The sequence below is a fragment of the Eschrichtius robustus genome, chromosome 8 (assembly GCF_028021215.1).
Source record: "Eschrichtius robustus isolate mEscRob2 chromosome 8, mEscRob2.pri, whole genome shotgun sequence".
Lineage (NCBI taxonomy): Eukaryota > Metazoa > Chordata > Mammalia > Artiodactyla > Eschrichtiidae > Eschrichtius > Eschrichtius robustus.
Genome location: NC_090831.1, coordinates 61,724,953 through 61,744,803, shown reverse-complemented (window position 1 = coordinate 61,744,803; position 19,851 = coordinate 61,724,953). Strand labels below are relative to the sequence as shown.

Sequence of the window (19,851 nt, the reverse complement as noted above, 5' to 3'; positions counted from 1 at the left end):
AGGTGAGAAAGGAGCACTGACAGAAAGGGTATTTTAAGCAGCTTAATGTCAAAGGAACACTGGATTGGAAGAGGATAGAGTGGCAATAGACATTATTGAAGAGATAAAGAGGGGCCATGTCATGGGGCTTTGTCTAAAAGCAAGGGTACAGAGAAGGTGGGTGGCAATGGGAGAGAGGGTTGAAGTAATTGTGGATATTAATATTTTTTACATTAAAACCAAATTTAAATAAAATATTTAAATGCCAATACAAAAAAAAAAAGTAAATGACACAAAGAGGAAAAGGTTACAGATACTCAAGCACTTCTTTTCTTAAGGAAATATAAAGCACATGTGTGGCAGGGCTTTATGAGAAGGCCGCTGTGGAGAATGGCAAGGGAAATTAAACATGGGCACTCAGAAGAATTACCAAGGTCAGACTAAGATGGGAGATCACAAATTTATTATGACGCTAGCTTTCATGGTTTTGTGATTTTCAATAGCATTCAATACCCCAAGTGAAAAAGCAAAGCCAGATTGCTCAATCGAGAAAGGGTAAGGAAAGAAAAGAATACAAAGGAATAAAGACTTGGGCAAAAGAGTTATTTAAGTTGTATACTAGGTCTTGCCTGGATGGTACAGCAAGGGTGAATGAGAAAAGAATCGCTGGAAGAAAACAAGGTAGGTCAAGGTACTGGAGACTGGTGGGAGGTAGAGAGAATGAGGTGATGATTGTTTCATGATTCATTATTTCAAAGATGATAAGTTTCAGGTAATATCATTCCACATCAGGAATGGAGTCACTGTCCAGTGGTTAACAGGGAATAGAGTGAAATGTCAAAGAAGGTAAGGTTGTTAAGGAATTTCTGTAGGGTATTAACTGACTTGTCAACCTATATACGTTCATCAGTCATAGTCAAGACAGGGGATATAAAGAAAAATTTTCATCTAGATTTCTAAATTTGAAAGAGTAGTAAAGAAGATGACAGATGATACTAAAGAGGGTAGGTGATGATGATATATTGATAAAAGGCAAAGCAAATAAAACAATGTATCTTGGAAAAACTGTTTTCTTATGACATATCCTGAACTGCTGAAGGGAGTCACACATTGAGGAAAATTTTTATCATTGTAAATTCATAACTCAAATAGCTCCCCAATATTATCCAGATTCTAGTAGATGTCTCTGGTCAATAAATCCTCCAACACTGTCCAAAAACTTCAAACTTTCTCCACTTTGTACAAATTCTACAAAGCAAATTTAAATTCCAGAAATATCCTCAATTTAGCACTACAAAACATGCACACATATTCAGATTGTTCTTTTTCTCCTTCCTTTCCTCTTTCTTTATAGAGAGTGTTACTCCTGGTCAAAGTCAACTCATACCTCTTATGTCTTTAAACCAATTTAATTCTACATTCTGTAGTATCCATCAAACAAACATTCCCTTTTAGCTTCTATATTTTTAATTATCTCAACTTCTCATACATATTTAAACATGCTCAAAAAGCTCCCACTTTATGAGAGAAAAAGTTCCCTCAAAATTCTATTATTCTCCAGAACCAGCTCTATCTTTTTTCAAAAGCTTCATAGACAAATTTTTTGAATGGGTCACTCTCTCCATTTCCTGAGCTCCTACTCAATCCTTAAAACATTTTCATTGGGGTTTCACCCCAATCACATCATTAGCTAAGATCAGCAATGATCTCCCTGTGTTCAAATCCAAGGATTCTTTTTTTTTTCATTCCTCACCTTAATTAACCTCTCAGCAATATCTGGCAGTGATGATTACTTTGTCTTTCTTATGGGAGGTTTTTCTCTGGTCTTTGATGTACCACAAATCTGTTATTGTTTTCCTCCTCTGTGACAATTCATTTTCCTCCTTTACAATCCCATCTACTCCAATACACTCTAAAGTATTAGAATTCATCAAGATTCATTCCTAAAATTATCTTCTTTCTCACTCCACATTATTTTTCACAGATTCTTATCTATTCCAAAGGAATGGATTATCATCTGTACCACAAAATTTATACATCTCTTTCCCTGTTTGCTGCTCTCAGCTCTTTATTCATGTAGCCAACTGTTCACTAAAGAGTTATGGGGGATGAATGAAAGGAGTACTGGTTTCCACAAGAGGGCAAAAGAATAATGCTCTCTAAATATATCTTTGTAAATGTTTTTATTGTCCTTTTTTTTGATATTCCAAATTTCCCTCAAGATCCAACTCAAATTCTAAATTATCTGTGATTAATTTTTGCCTTATTTCCTCATCTCCTATAGCAATCTTACATGTAATCCTCTGCACCTACTTTTATTGCTGCACGTAGCCCATTGTGTTATAACTTCTATATCTATGTGTCTTCCTCCAATGCCCACTTTAGGAGTTACTTAATGTTAGGGCCAGATTCTATTTATAATTTTCTTCCCAGAACTTACTAATCTGAGGTATGCTAGATGCTTGAAATTTTTTAAATGATTAATTGAATGCCAACAACGAACAACAAATTGTGTTCTGGGGTTTTCAAAGATATATTAATAGATGCTCCCAGAAGGAGAGATTCTGTAATTAAATAAGGTCAGGGAAGTTTGTACTAAATCCCACTCCTAGGGAGTCTAACACACACTTGCATCTGAAGAACTATAAGAAGTCCTTAATATAGAAAACTATTTAACTTTATTGTTTAGATAAGGAAAGCTTTCTTCCCCTTTTCTTCTTTTAAAACACATATTAGTATTCCTCAAACATTTTTTCCTTATGTCTTGTGACAGTTTGGATTTTAACTTATTATTAGGATCAGCAAAACAGATGTTAAAGAACCAGAGGGTATGGCACATCCTCTTTACCCAGGTTGCTCCTCAATGGTAAGACACAGGTGCTAATTCCTTCAGTATAGCTCTGACTCGTCTTTTATTTATTTATTTATTTATTTTAACATTTTATTTTATTATTTTTTTGGCTGAGTTGGGTCTTCATTGCTACTTGCGGGTTTTCTCTAGTTGTGGCGAGCGGGGGCTACCCTTCATTGCAGTGCGCGGGCTTCTCATTGCAGTGGCTTCCCTTGTTGCAGAGCACGGGCTTTAGGCACGAGGACTTCAGTAGTTGTAGCACGCGGGCTCAGTAGTTGTGGCTTGCGGGCTCTAGAGCGCGGGCTCAGTAGTTGTGGCGCACAGGCTTAGTTGCTCCACGGAATGTGGGATCTCCCTGGACCAGGGCTCAAACCCATGTCACCTGCACTGGCAGGCAGATTCTTAACCACTGTGCCACCAGGGAAGCCCTATAGCTCTGACTCTTCTTAGTGGAGAAAAAATTTTGATCAATATAGTATTGCCATTCTATTGACACATACATCAAAACTAACAGATTCTTATTGTTTTCTTTTTTTACAAAGTTATTAATTTCAAGAATTTGACCATATAAAATAGAAAAATTATTATAGCCACATTGAAACCATTATTTTATATATTTTTTGAAACTGCTCTTGTAAAGATAATATAGTTACCTAAAAACCAAATGTGCCACCAGGCACTTATGCAGGTAGCTTGAATGATAGAAGCACTAATAGCTCCAAGACACAATCCCCACTTGAAGCTCAAAAATCTTACCACTTTACTCCCACAAAATATTGTCTAATACAGTTTGGATAGAGTACATTTAAAACCAAGGACCCAAAACAAAACAACAGTCCTCCTCTGAATGACTTTTATGCTATGCTTTCTTCAATGTGTGACAGGGAAGGAATCTCTACTTGCCAAACAGCAAGTTCTGACATATGGTGTGGCAGATAACATTATGTAACAGTAAAGAACCCATCCTGGTAATCAGAACTCTTATTAAGAACAACAGGATAGCAAAGTGACTCATCAGCTTGTGTGCTCTCTCCCGATTCTAGTAATTTGGGACAAGTGTGGGGAAGTTACAAGTTGTTTATGTGCAGCCCAAAATGACAGGCAAGAGAAGTTACTAAGCAACATTAAGTACTTGCATTTTTCTAATCTTTTAAAGCTGCCACAAGCTGAATAGTCCTGTAACATAAAGGTAAAGGGAAAAGCAGTGTGGGAGTCATGTTTTTGACTGAATGAAAATGTTTTGCTCAATAATTCTGAAATTCTGATTCACCATGAGTTCATCTGTCTTGGTTTTAAGGATTACTTCCTGGGTATAATCCCCTTCTACTCACTGTCAACACCAGAAACCTGTTCTATAATGAATAAAAGCATGGTTGGGGGGAGTAGTTCCTACGAGTCTTGAAACCAGTCTGTCCTCCAGTAAATAGGACCTTTCTTTGTTCTCTATTTCAGCTTTTTGTTTCTTTCATAGCACTTACTACTACAACAACAACAGCAAATCATGTTCTTGTTTCCTTGTTTAGTGTGTTTGCTTCTGTGTTTTTCTCTTTCATTGATGTGAGTTCAGTATTGTAGGAACTTGCCTGTTATTTCACTCTTCCTTCCCTGAGCCTGGCACCATGCCTGACAATAACACTAGCCCAACCATGACAGAGGGATGAAACAGAACAGTGTCATGGTGTTAGTAGTTCCGTTTCTTAAGGTGATGGTTTTAATAACTATGCCTATTGAACCTTAAATGTCTCAGAAGTAGCTGAGGGTTGTTTGCAATCTCTAAAACACACACTAGGAGAGGCAGGCAAGTGAGAATTCTCCAGCTCTTATTTCTTTTCATTAAGGAATCAGCAAAGGGATTCCTTGGTCAAAAGCTCAGGAAGAACATTTCCTTACATCCTCTGTCTCAGCAAAACAAGTTGCTGAATAAACTACAAACTCATCTTTTGTGCTTGAAGTCTGTTTTCAGGGCAAGGATCTTGTAATGCTTTTCCACAGCACCTCTGTTTCTTCCTCCTTTCCAGTTCATATAATTTAAAAGGAGCTGACCTAGGTAGTAATAGGTTTCCTCACAGAAGAGGTCACATTTTCCCAGTCTGCTTGGGTACAAACAGCAGAGTAGTCAATATAGATGAAAACAGAAGATCATTTTGTACCTTAAATGATTGATAGCTGTGACCATATTTTAAGAAGAGGAAGAAAACTAAAACGATAAGAGGTTTTTCATTTAAGAGGAAGGGAATTAAAATTTCTCAAGGTTGATTGTGTGCCAGCCACTCTCCTGAGGGGTGTTTTCCTGTGTTATCTAATTATTCTTTGTTAACTGTTATCATTCTTTTGTAATTCAATAAAACCCTTTTGGGCAAAAGAGTAAGTAAAGAAGACACTATATAGAGGGTGTTTATTGTAACATTTAGTAGATTTTATGAGTCATATTTTTATTAATATAAAAGTAAAATGAAAACTACTTATAGATTTAGATTTCATTTAGAACATTTTCTCTGCTATTGATACTTCCTTCTTTACCTGAGGCAATATCCCAAATCAACAGGAAACCATAAATAGCTAATGGGACTTCCCTGGTGGCACAGTGGTTAAGAATCCACCTGCAAATGCAGGGGACACAGGTTCAATCCCTGGTCCAGGAAGATCCCACATGCTGTGGAGCAACTAAGCCCGTGTGTCCCAGCTACTGACCCTGCGCTCTAGAGCCCGCGAGCCACAACTACTGAGCCCACGTGCCGCAGCTACCGAAGCCCACGTGCCTAGAGCCGATGCTCCGTAACAAAGAAAAGCCACCTTAATGAGGAGCCCACGCACGGCAAGGAAGAGTAGCCCCCTCTCGCCGTAACTAGAGAAGGCCCACGAGCAGCAACAAAGACCCAATGCAGCCATAAATAAATAAATAAATAAATAAATAAATAAATAAATAAATAAATAAAATTTTAAAATCAATAAATAGCTAATACTTTTGCTTATTTATTATGTCCCTTCTGCTCTCAGCCCCTTACATGATTAAATCACGTAATTCTATGAAATGGGTATCATTTTCATTTCTCCCTGCTTTTCAAAGAGAAATCTAAAGCATAGAATTTAAGTAAAACTTGCTCAAGGTCATACAACTAGTAAAGATTTGAGGCCAGGCAATCTGAACACAAAAAATAAGTTTAACCCCTATATCACAGTGTCTAAGAACGGAATGATGAAATTCAAATGAGCATCTTTGCATATTGAGAAATTATACACGGAGTCAATTTCTCCACACCTTCATCATGAATCATCAAAACATGATACAAGGGCTTCCCTGGTGGCGCAGTGGTTGAGAATCTGCCTGCCAATGCAGGGGACACGGGTTCGAGCCCTGGTCTGGGAAGATCCCACATGCCGCGGAGCAACTAGGCCCGTGAGCCACAACTACTGAGCCTGCGCGTCTGGAGCCTGTGCTCCGCAACAAGAGAGGCCGCGATAGTGAGAGGCCCGTGCACCGCGATGAAGAGTGGCCCCCGCTTGCTGCAACTGGAGAAAGCCCTCGCACAGAAACGAAGACTCAACACAGCCAAAAATAAATAAATAAAATAAAGAATTATTAAAAAAAAAAAAAAAAAATGATACAAGCTGAGATTCTTTAAATGTAATTGTACTTACACTACAAAAGAAGGCCTAGCTACCTCACTGGGGTAACCTCATCCTGAGATTAGTCTGTTGATGGAATTTCAAAGAGATTTTAAATAGCTACCACACTTTTTATCCCATCTGCCCTTTTCCTGGTTATAATTTCATATTTCATAACTAATTCACGTGGATTAGAAAGAGACTAAAATAGAATTATTTGACCTAAGATGACACCTTTAATAAAAATATTGTATTTTGGAAAACCTTACATGACGTCTATCTAGTTAGCATTGTTATAATACTTGAATACTTACTGAAAGAAATTTACAAAATCATTAATAAGTAAAACCCAAATTATCCCATAAACGGAAAAAGCTTCTTTTGGGGGAGGGGAAATGGGGATTGATTTTCCCACCATTTCTTCATTTTTCTCTAGTGGTAGTCAAATTTCTAATGTCTGCTCACTGATATGACTCAATAGTTTTCAGCTATGACTGAATAAAACTCTCAGGACTTTTCCTCAAAAGAAGTAAGAGTTCAAGAAACAATATATAAAAAGCACCGTTTCACAACTTTATTGTCCCACAGAGCAAAACATCTTTAATGAACAATTTATGCTAATATTTGTTTTTCCCCCTTAAAGATACATTAGTACCAGAAATTAGATATCACTAAAAATTTCAATATTATGATTTGGAAATAAGTATGCCATCTGTCATATTCTAAAACATTATCTCCTATATTCTAGAAATGCAATACCAGAGAGGGTGATAAATGTCTTTTGAGTAATTTTATACTAATTAAGAGTTCAATGTATTAAAATATACTATGTGGCTCAGACCTTGTAACTTGCATTTGAAAGACCATTCTCTAGTCTTTTTGGGTGGTAAAGCCTGTGAAAGTGGAACTCCTTATTTCTTCAGAGAATTGAATTAGAGCTCTGAATTGTTTATAAAAGAAGTGTTTATTGAACTCTAATAATGTATTAGACACTATGCTCAGCACTGAAGTCCCAGAGATAAAAAAAAAACATTTTGTTTCCTCCCTCAGTGTAGATAAGATTATTTCAACCTTCTGTGGCATATTCAATTTTAAAGTCAAGCACACACTTCAGTGGAACCACAGAGAAGGACAGTTGGGCCAGTGGTAGAATACAAATAGAATTCAAGAAGGTCATGATGCTAGAGCAGAAGATTAAGGGATATAGATGCATCATCAGGTAAAACCTAACAGACTGAGGGCAGAGGGATCTGGGTGTCCAGAAAGAAGTTATAGAGAGATAGGCGTAAGCAGAGACAAAAGAGGTGAACAAATAGCTTGCACCGTAGCTTATTTCCAAATCTCATAACAAGCCAGTGATACTTACGAGTAGACTTGGAGCCTTTTGGTTAAAAGCATGGGCTCTAGGGCCAGACTGCCTGGTTCATGTCCCAGCTCAATTCTAATTTCTAACTGTGGGTGGTAAGTCCTTTAACCCTCTTATGCCTCAGTTTTCTCTCTTATAAAATGGAAATAATGATGATAATAGGATTATCACATAAGAGTGTTTTCAAGATTATATGCCCAAGATGTTTATACAAGCAACTGGCATGTAGTAAGCACACAATAAAAGTTACTATCATTATTTTTAAACTATGAGGGCAAGAGAGCCAAAGCACCACATTCAAAAACCAACCCTTGAAACTAACTACTTCTAACCTCGACCTGCAGTGTCACAAATGACAAGAGAAAAGAGAAAGAATCAGGGCTGACAAAGTGAATGTATTTGCAAAGCGCCATCACCATATAGATCTATGACAATAATAGCTCAGTAGCATCAAGTTTCCTTATGGAGCATGTACATTTATACTTTGATTTTGAAGATGAGAGCTTTTGGGCTCCTTGATCTGTAGTGATTGGCATATTGCCAATATGAAATAACTGAGTCAAGGACACTGTGTTTCAAATTTACAATGCAATACAGACTCCCTGCTAAAAGGCAAATTCTTCATTTCCAACTGTTGACTCAGATAATACTTGAAAAAGAATTTCATCTGTTTAAATTTAGCATGCTGAGAAAGACCAATCTTAAAATATTGTTTGGCTTATGCCCATAACATTTTCATTTTATTCCTTGTTAGTATTTGTCTTCTGTGATAAGACGACAAATGACAGTATTCATGTTATTCTCCTTAACACTTCGAATTTTACCTAAATGAACTATTTTGTTTTTATCCTCACCAGTTAAAGATGGCCTTTCATTTCCTGGCAAATTTTCGGAAAGTGATTATGCAAGAACCAGTAATATTTCCAAGCACTGTTTTACCTCTTCAGTCATCATCTGGCCTTTCTCCCTACTTTCCTTTGAATCATCATTTTTCCTCTTAAACACACACACACACACACACACACACACACACACACACACAAAGGAGATTATCTGAAAACAAGCTAATCTAATTTTTATAATCAGACCTATGTAAGGAGATATTTTGAGTCTCTGCTTCATGTGTGTCTTTAAAAATCTCCACCCCACACAGAGCCCGAAGAGGTTGTTTCCTAGAGTCCCTTGGAACACAGAATCTGGACAAGTTCTCGTCCCAGCCTCCCGCCATGCGATCTCTTTATTTTACTCCCACAATAACTCCATCATCTTTCGTCCCAGCAAAGATGCCCCAGCTTCACTGCCAAGGTTCATGAAGCCAGAGCAGAACACTGAAATTGGAATTGCAAAGTATGCCACGTTTGGATCTAGAGTCAATTTAGGCTCCAATGTAGGTAGATCCAATCTTGGGTGTCAGTACAGCTGGGTGTTCTCTCCTGACTGATATAATTTTTCAAGCACTCTCAACCCACGCCATCCACAAAACAATAGGCTCATTCCACTTGATCCATGGTAGAGTACCACCTTAATAAAACAATACGGCAAAGTCACTAAGAGTTAGAGCTAGTCACACTTGGGGGCTAATCCTAGCCCACCATTTATTAAATATGCTGTTTTAGGTACTTTGCTTGTTCCCTCTGGGGTTGAATTTCTTATAAATGGGAGAGCATGCCATCTCCCTCCTGTAGCTTTTATCCCATAAATGAGAAAACATATTTAAAGTGCTTAACCTTGGGAGGGGCAAGACAGGGGAAGATACAAACTACTACGTTTAAATAAATAAAATACAAGGATGTAATATACAGCCCAGGGAGTATAGCCAGTATTTTATAACTTTAAATGGAATGTAATCATAGGAATATTGAACCGCTATGTTGTACACCTGAAACTAATATTGTAAATGAACTACATTTCAATTAAAAAATGAAGTGTTTAACCTAGGGCCTGGCATTTGTGCACTCACAGTAACTAGGAACTAGTCATGCGTTGTGTGGTGAGAAAATCATACATGCAAATAATGCAAGGAGTTATCAAGGAGTTGCAGTGATAACCAGTCAATACCTAAGGGTGGGGACTTCCCTGGTGGCGCAGTGGTTAAGAATCTGCCTGCCGACGCAGGGGACACAGTTTCGAGCCCTGGTCTGGGAAGATCCCACAGGCCGCGGAGCAACTAAGCCTGTGAGCCACAACTACTGAGCCTGCGCTCTAGAGCCCGCGAGCCACAACTACTGAGCCCACGTAGCCCAACTACTGAAGCCCGCGCACCTAGAGCCCGTGCTCGGCAACGAAGAGTAGCCCCCGCTTGCTGCAACTAGAGAAAGCCCGTGCACAGCAATGAAGACCCAACACAGCCATAAATAAATAAATAAATAAATAAATAAATAAATAAATAAATAAATAAAATACCTAAGGGTGAACAAGTGCATGGGATTCTTACTTGAGGTCATATTTTCGGTTGGTGTTTTACAAGAGAAAGAAAATGCCATAGTTAGGAGAGGGGCAATAGGAAGACGTTTCTTCAATATCTTATCTAGAGCTTCCTCCAGACAGATGCTTCTAAGCTAAAGGTATTAAGCTTAAGAGAATAATGCAAGAGTATCAAGCATACATAAGTACAGTTCTGTTCCAGTTCTGTTCCTATAGCCAGGAAAATAAGCATCCAGGAAATGATATTCTTAAAATGTCATTTCAAGCTTATGTATCAACATCACAGTCATGATTAGTAGGCAGAATTAGACTGAGGGACAAGCTGATCTTTGTCTGGCTTGTCTGGCCACAAGTCTTCCTTCTTTCAAGTGTGCAAGGAAAAGCATGAGTCACAGGATACTTGTCTAGTTCGGACACTGTTCCAGCAGAACTTACCAATGTTTTAAACTTTAAAATAATTACTGATTTCAAAACTGGTTCTGGAAATCTTCTCCTCAGATATAACATGAGGTTTGTTTACCAGCAGGACAACCAAAATATGAAGCAAAGTATTCCCGAAACTCAATGCCACCTACCTAAGTTTCTATCTTTAAAGAAATTCTGACAAACTCCTATTCAACCTAAATTCTTATCAATTCCAATCAGGCTCTCAGCCTGATTTTTCTTCTCTTTAGCTAAATTCTTAAGGTTCAGGTAATAATTTATTCTAGAGTAGCAGGGAACTGCTTGCAAACTCACTCCAAACATGTTCTTTTAGTCTTTGTATAGATGTTTCCTTTTCTTTTTCTCTCTTTTTTTTTTTTTTTTTTTGCTAAAAATTTTAACCACCATCATGCATGCACTACCATAACAAATATATCCCCTGGATTATATTTGACTTGGTGATTTACTAAGTCATACGTACAGTTTTTTGCACCAAGAAATTATGCATGTGTGGAATGGGTTACCTCTAAAAAGTTGGGTATTTCAATAACACAAATATATATGGAGATCCCCAAGATGAGTAGGCAAAGTAATTCATATTATATTCAGAATATGTTTTTAATAAAATAATCAAGATTAGGTGGGTTAGAAAAAGATTAACACAACTGAAAACTGAAATAATTGGAGGAGATTGACCTTCAGTTTCCTCTTCTCTAATGATGGAGAATTTCAGATTACTTTGCATTTCACAATAGTTGTTTCCTAAGTTTTGACACCCTTTTAACCTATAGAATTTATGGAAGTATATGAAAGTGTTCAGCTTAAAGTCTTGCATTCTGTTTTAGATAACCTCTGTTTTTCCATTAATATTTCTTGGAGAAAACTATAGTAATATAGTATTCTCTTCAGTGATCCTGTGGCTAAGTCTAGTATTTTTGTGACATATTCTTTCTGCTTAAGAGATTCCCGTTTTTTTCTCCATTATAAAAATCTAGTCAGTGTAAAAGAGGACCTGGTTAGAATTACCCCAACTTTTTTAGATTAATTATTTCTAGTTTCCTTTCTGAAAAAGACCTTTAGTATTCTGCCTGCATTCACATTCATTTGGTCATTTGCTTTACAATGGGCTGGCCTTTGCTGACCTGTTTTTACCTCCTTTTAAAAGTTGGTTATCTGCAATTTGAGCCACCAGGAGAAGTCATTTTTTAAAAAGTTTTTTAAGCCTCACTTTTTGCCAGTGAACACCACGCAGCTTGTTTCTAAGTATAAAGCCATCTAGGTAAGAAACCACCACTTAGAAATCACAAGGAAGGCACCGTTTAGCAAGTGGAGGAGATTATTGCAGTAGTAGGAAACTGGGGGAATCCTGCACCCACTAAAGAGTACTTGAATGTTTATCATAACATAGTGTCGCCTCGACTGTTGCCTAGCAATTATCTAAAGACCTACTTCACGTTTTATTTTAATTTAATGAAGTAAATCAAAGACTTTTGTTTTGTTTGATTGCTTCTTTACAGGTTAGGAATAAGTCTGGAATGAAACTTAATTAACTGGGCGTTTGAAGATCTAAGCCAGCCTGTTTACAAATTTTGTGTTGAAAATGCAAGCTGCTATCCGTTAGTAACTTTCAGAAGCCCACTCTTGTAATTAAATCTAGAATGCGTTTACCAGTTTTGTTGCCGAAAATCACCAGGAACAGGGTGCTTCTTGCAGACCTAACCAACAAGCGGTATCTGTCTGCAAATAACTGAGAGTAATTCGACTATGCCATAACTAGGACAGCAGTCAAGGAGACCAACCGATTTAATACCTCATGGAGAATTCAAAGCTCTGCTTTTCTAACTTTCCTCACCATTTCTTGTCAGCTTCCCTTCCCCCCGCACTACATACCCAGAAGCCACTCAAATTGCCAACCGTGTCGAGTTGAACTTACTGCAGTGTGATGCAGGCGAAGGCTGGGCACATCTCTGAAGCCAGAGCAACTGCTTTTCTGGAGAGGAACTGGGACTAGCCAGCTAGCAGGATCCTTTCCAATTCACACGCTCCGCTCAGTCAGGAGTCCCCCTCGCAGCTCGGCTTCCCCAGAGGCGTGGAGCTTCAAGAACTCTGCTCACAGCACCTCCTCCTCCCTACTTCCACCCCCTTCCAGAACACACAGCCCATTCTAACTAGTGTCTGAGAGATGGAAATTGATTTCCAGTCAACCACAAGGGCTGCCTGCAATCGCCCGGTTCCTGACAATTTGCAACTCAAAAACAGCGGAGGCTGAAAGATGTAGGTTTCCGGAGCCTGAAAGTCATCTTTGGCTGTCCCCTTCCCCACCCCTCACTCCTCCCACGTCCCCCCTCCTCTTTCTCGGCCACCTCCAGTCTCCCACTCAAGCTAGGTATTAAGGATGATTATTTTGTTATCCAAACCAACAAGCATCAGGAGGAATTTGTCAGAGATGAAATACCTGTTGTCCATGACTAATGCTCTTCTCTCCTGTCTTTGAGTCCTTGATTTATATAAAGATGCGCTGATATTGGAAATCTGTGCGGGTGCGTGCGTGCGTGCGTGTGTGTGTGTGTGTGTGTGTGTGTGTGTGTGTCGACGAGGCAATCCGCCGCGCAGTGGCTGCAAGCAACAGCCCTGCCTATCTCTGGCTGCCGCTTCTCCAGCTGCTATTGCTACTATTGCTGTTGGAACTCAGGGGAAATGAGACAGGGAGACAGTGCTTTACAGCTATTTAACTGCTGGACCAGTTATAAGACATGGGAGGAGACTGTGCAGGTGTGACTGGCTATTGTTGAAATACTGAGCTTGATTCACGGCAATTAGTACCATTCAGGATACAATTCCCCTCCAACAGGAAACCTGATACCTGTCTCCCCTCTCCCTTCTACTAACTATAGTCCTTGATGGGTCATTTTTCATCAAACACCTGCCTAACCCACTTGTAGCAACTGTAGAAGCTGCACACTCTATTTCTATATTAGAACTTGGTAACCTGGGAACAGCAGATTGGGAGATGGATGAGGATGAAGAAGGAAAGGATGGGGGAGAGTAAGTGAATATTAAAAGAGTTGTATGTGTGTCTAACCAATTAGGGCACAGATAAAAATGAAAATTTTGAGCTCTGTGTGTAAAATAATGCATTGGGGTAACAAAAAGGTAAGCCAGTAAATAACCATGCCTGTTTTACAAAATGTGTGCAAAGCCAGCTAGTTATTCAGGAGCGTGTTTAACAGCTTAACTGCAGAGTATCTTGATATACACGTGCCTTGGTGGCTCTCAGCTCCCCTGTGTTACATCTAGTGTGATTTCCATGTGTTAATATCAACGTCAGCTACAAATTCTGGTGAAACCTACTGGTTACCACTGCCTATGAACACTCCCTTTCTTCTTATTGGTTGCTCATTCTCTGCCCCGTTATATCTCCAGATTATTCTCACATAAGGTGATATTCTGAACTTACAAATTAAAGAGGTTCTCCAAACCCCCAGAGACAAGAATACTTCTTAATGACTAACGTCATTTGCTGTAACAACAGTTTGTCTTCATGTTCGTGTTTCTGTAATAGATCGGGAGACTACGAACAATCCCTCCTAAATAAACACACACACACACTCACACACACCACTTAATTGAATAGTACTATTAATCCACTTTCAGCATTCAATTTTCTGAGCTAAAAATAAACTTAATTCCTTTTGATTTTATTAGTAATGAACACCTTTAAGTATTTCTACCTTGCTCTGAGCAATTTTTGTATTTGCCATACATTCTCCCAGTTGTTAGGAATTGTATAGTCAGGATTAAACTGGACAGATGTTAATGCAGAAAAAAGAAAGACCCTGGAAATATAACAAAGAACCCAGAAGACGGAAAGGAACCCAAAAGGATTAGATAATACATCTTTTCCTGATCTGTTTACCTTAGAAAATCACTGCCTTTAGCTAAACAAAGGCCAGTTAATGTGCAAAGCACTTCTCAATTATCCAATAAATATCAATTGACCAAAACCAACCTATTTACGATTGTAACAGAAAAATGTTTTCTCTTAAAAATCATGCAATACAGTAAATTGAGAGTATCCAGAACTTTTTAAATGTCAAAATCCTAATGAAAAATGATGTCAAATAGCCACATATTTTTGCCTCAATTTTTGTCTATTAAATAAGTATTATACAACATACAATCGATATTAAAAATATGAAGAGTAACTTCACATTTTCATACTTATATATAACGGAATGTAAGAAAGCAGGCAAAAGTAGTATACACCATTTAGAGATACATTTGACACAGAGGCTAACTTTATCCATAGGTGATGTGATGTGAAGGTTATCCTGCCCTTCAAATTCCATAGTTTAGTATTTTGGGGTTTTTTTGGCTTTACTTTTACTCTTATTTTAAAATTCAAATATATTTAGGAAGAACAGTTACAATTTAAACATTCTTGAGAGAGAGAATTTATTAGTTATCTTTATTACAGACAAGCAGGAAACTAAACATCCAGGCTAGGTAGAGAAGGAAAAACCAGGAAGTACTGAAATAACTGGTCATGAGCATTTCACACCAATCTGGCTGGTTTTTAAAACACTGTCTACAACATGACTGAGATTTAAAGAAGAAACAGCTTTCTTAACAAAACTATCACACAGTCCCTGAGGTTTGGTAATGGAAGAAGAAAATCTTCAGCTGGGGATTAATGGCTGACCCTTAACCTCTGACTCCTGACATTCAGGATTTTCCATTTTGTAGGAAAACTTATAAATCACTGCTTTATAACCCCATTCCCATTTCTCTAAGGTGCCTAAATTTTCAGAAACTTCATAAGGATCATTGTATAATTAATCAATCTAAAAAAAATAGTGATAGAAAAATGAACTTGCTCTATAAATTCCCATTAGTCAACAAAATCCACAATTTATGGGAATATAGAAAGAAATAACTTCTTAATTTTCAACTAAATCTCTTTGATCATAGAAACATGTATTCCCAAACTAAATTCCATAATTTAATAATACTCAAACACTGAAGAAAAGCCAAAGGTCGGTAAACCTACAATGGCAGAAGCCCTGTTTGTTTAGTTCACTCATGTATCTCTGGAATCCATCGAAGTGCTTAGAATATGATGTGTGCATAGCAAATAGTTTTTTAATAAATGAGAGAATGAGTAAATGAATTAAGCTATGAATGCAGGGCATTGGGAAGATAAGTGAACTGGGAATAAAGATGTTTAAATTCTCCCAGCCTCTACTCTGCTGGTAAGTAACTGTGGCACTTTAGGCAAGTGACTCACTTCTTGTGGTCTCAAAGCATCCTTTCAGGCATATCACTCACAGACTCCACAACACTGTGTAATAAATGTCTTCCCCCAGTATTCCTCCAAAATGTTTTCTCTACTATACAAACTCAATCAATAAAATTCTCTAGAACCTCATTTCCTGAGCATTTTACAAACGGTAACATTAGGACCCATATAGTCTCTAAGAAACACATGGTTTTCCCCCACTTTTGACTCTCAAATCTGCAACTAGTCTATTGAGTACCGGACCAGATACTCAAAGAAAATAGAATGTTACACATTTAAGTGTGTGTGTGTGTGTGTGTGCGTGCGTGCGTGAGTTTCTAAAATAATAGTCCTGAATCAGCGATTACAAGCAAGGCCTTTGTTGACCTTTTACAAATGGAAATAAGCTAACAAACAAACAAAAAATTATGAGAAACAGAGCTTAAATAATGAAATTTCATAGATTACTTACATTAAATATAAATCCATATTCAATCACAGACTTTCATGTAAACTGGTGTTTAAAAACACCTTATGTTAATTTTATTCAACAAACATTTACTGAGCATCAATTTAGTACAAAGCATTGGAAAGGGAAACACAGTCCAGTCACAGCAACGGCTTTTAAAGGACATATGGCCCTATAAAGAAATGTATTCCTACTTTGTAATTAAAATTTTTTGATTTAAGTATATTATGTTTCAGAAAAATAAAATAGCTCAAATTTATATCAAACATGATTTAAACCCTAGCCAAAGTTGACTTAAATGATGAAAGGAGAGCTACTTCCTAAATTGAGCAGACTGTCACATGGGAAATTTTCCACTGGTTTCCAATCCATGACTCAGTAGATGTAGGCTGGGAGGTGGGGGAAGATCCAGAAAAGATAAAATCTTATGGAACTACCTTTAAAAAATAATAATCATAACATGTTGGATATGGATAGGCCCTTTGACCTCATCTAGTCCAATTCTCATATTTTATAGGATAGGAAACTAACATCTTAGTTCATCATGGCTTATTGCTGGGAAGGCCATTTACCAGTTTCTCCACTGGCGAGGAATAGCACAGTACTAGACATTCAAAGCTCTGGCACAAAAAGTCATGCTTTGAGTCTCAGGTATGTCAATGACTAGTTGCATGGTCTTGGGAAAATTACTTTTCTACACTTCAGTTTTCTCATCTGTAAAATGAGGATAACTTTTTTCAGCTTCATTGAGGTATAATTAACAAAACTGGGATATATTTAAAGTGTACAGTGTGATGATTTGAGGTACACATACATTATGGAAGGATTCCGACTATCAACTTAATTAACACATCCATCACTTCACATATTTGATTTTTTGTGTGTGTGTGAAAACACTTAACACTTCTATACTCTTAGCAAATTTCAATTATACAATACAGTCCTATTGACTATGTCACCATCTTATACATTAGATCCTCACAATTTATTCATTTTAAAACTGGAAGTTTGTAACCTTTTAAAAGCCTCTCCCTATTTCCCCCACCCCCAGCCCATGGTAACAATCATTCTGCTGTTAATAGTGCAACTATTTTTTTTATTCTATATATAATGTAAGTAAAATCATGCAGCATTTATTTTTCTCTGTCTGGCTTATTTCACTTAGCACAATGCCTTCTAGGATCACTCATGTTGTTGCAAATCACAGAATTTCCTTCCTTTTAAGGCTGAATTATATATATATATATATTATATATATATATTAATATAAATATATCATATATATGTCATATGATATATCATATGATATATCTATATATATATATATCTAATCTATATATATCTATCTATCTATCTATATCTATATCTATATCTATATCTATATCTATATCTATATCTATATCTATATATATATATATATATATATATATATATATATATCATACATCCATCCCCTGGGTAAGTGCTGAGTGGTGGAGGCCACAAAAAGGAGAAAGCTCCTGTTGGATTAACACTGCTGGCAGGTCATGGGTGGGACTCACAGTGACCTCACTGCTGACTCTTGCAGTGGTCCCAGTTAGTGCTGCTGACTGGAGTGAGAGCCACCCCCTGGTTCCTACAGGGTACCCATCAAAGGACACAGGACAGGAAGTCTAGGATGAGAAGTGCAACTCAGAATGAAGGCCAAGGAGAAGCAGATGCTCTGCAGCAGCCAGAAAAGTTCCACATGCTGAGGTGGAGGCACATCCTGTTATGTGTGGGCATATATATATATAATTTTCTTTATCTATTCATTGGTCCACAGGCACTTAGGTCGTTTCCATACCTTGGCTACTGTGACTAATGCTGTCATGAACAGGACAGTAGAGATATGTCTTCAAGATCATGATTTCCTTTCCTTTGGATATATATACAGAGAAGTGAGAATGTCAGATCATATAGTAGCTCTATTTTTAATTTTTTGAGGAACCTCTATACTGTTTTCTATAGCAGCTACACCAACTTACATTCCCACCCACAATTCACAAGAGTCCTCTTTTTTTCACATCCTTTCCAGTATTTACCTTTTGTCTTTTTGATAACAGACATCCTAACAGGTGTAAGGTGACATATCATTGTGGTTTTGATTTGCATTTCCCTAATGATTACTGATTGTTGAGCATCTTTTCAGGTTTGTCAATTGTGTTTATCTTTTCTCTATTATCTTTTAGTCCCTATTTCATTTATTTCTGCTCTGATCTTTGTTATTTCCTTCCTTCTACTAATGGGATTAGTTTGTCCTTCTTTTTCTAGTTCCTTGAGGTGTAAAGTTAGGTTGTTTATTTCAGATCTTTCTTTTTTCTTAATGTAGGCATTTATCACTACCAAATTCCCTCTTACATCTGATTCTGCTGCATCTCAGAAGTTTGGTATGTTATGTTTCCATTCTCATTTGTCTCAAGTTGTTTTTGATTTTTCCTCTGATTTCTTTTTGATCCATTGGTTGTTAAGGAGTATGTTGTTTAATCTCTACATATCTGTGAACTTTCACTTTTTCTTCTTGTAATTGATTTCTAGTTTTATACCATGGTGGTTGACAAAAATGCTTGATACAATTTCGATCCTCTTAAATTTATTAAGACTTGTTTTGTGGCCTAACATATGATCTATCTCGGAAAATGTTCCATGGGCATTGTGAAGGATGTGTATTCTGCTAGTGTTGGAATGAATGGTCCATGTATGCTTGTTAGATCTATAGTGTAATTTAAGTCTACTGTTTCCTTACTGATTTTCTCTCTGGATAAGCAAACCATTATTGAAAGTGGGGTATTGAAGTCCCCCATTATTATTGTATTGCTGTCTATATCTCTCTCCAGATCTGTTAATATTTGCTTTATACATTTAGGAACTCTGACATTTGGGTGCATAAATATTTATAGTTGTCATATAATCTTGACGAATTGGCCTCTTTATCATTATATAATGGCCTTCTTTGTCTCTTGTTGCCATATTGGCTTAAAGTCTATTTTGTTTGATATAAATATAACTACCTCTGCTTTCTTTGGCTTATCTGCATGAACTCTCTATTGGGTAAATCACTTATCTCTGTTTCACTAAGATTGGTTTCTAAAGATTTATTTTGTTCTTTTGTTTGGAACATATTCCCATATTTCTTCATTTTCCTTGTCTCTCCAAGTTGGTTTCTGAACATTAGATAAGATAGCCACCTCTCGTAGTCTTGACAGACTGCTCTCTTGTAGGAGATGAAGCTTGTCAATCAGTCCGATCCAAGCTCCGGGTTGTCTCTCAATCCTTTGTGATTGTCCAAGCTGCAGTCTTTGTTCTTAGTGGTTCCCAGTATTTGAGAGTGTTCCAAGACCTGTCAGTGCCCCAAGGGGGATGATTGCAGTCAGCACCTAGATGCAGGGTAATTAGAAGCCAGATCCTCAGGTAGCAGCCGGGAAAGTATGCAGTTA

General features: G+C 37.4%; 1 protein-coding gene across 9 annotated transcripts in view; it reads right to left on the bottom strand.

Moving 5' to 3' along the window:
* Nucleotides 1-19,851, bottom strand: part of DGKB (diacylglycerol kinase beta) — an 804,767-nt gene that overhangs the window by 706,940 nt on the left and 77,976 nt on the right. For 6 of the 9 annotated variants that reach the window (XM_068550568.1, XM_068550572.1, XM_068550573.1 and 3 more), the window contains exon 1: nucleotides 12,583-12,755. The exons of 1 other annotated variant lie outside the window; for it this stretch is intronic. The gene's annotated coding sequence lies outside the window, so the exon portion shown is untranslated. Of the gene's footprint in view, nucleotides 1-12,539; nucleotides 12,756-13,104; nucleotides 13,196-19,851 lie in introns of those variants that run through there. 2 more of the 9 variants (XM_068550571.1, XM_068550570.1) reach the window with 2 other exon arrangements.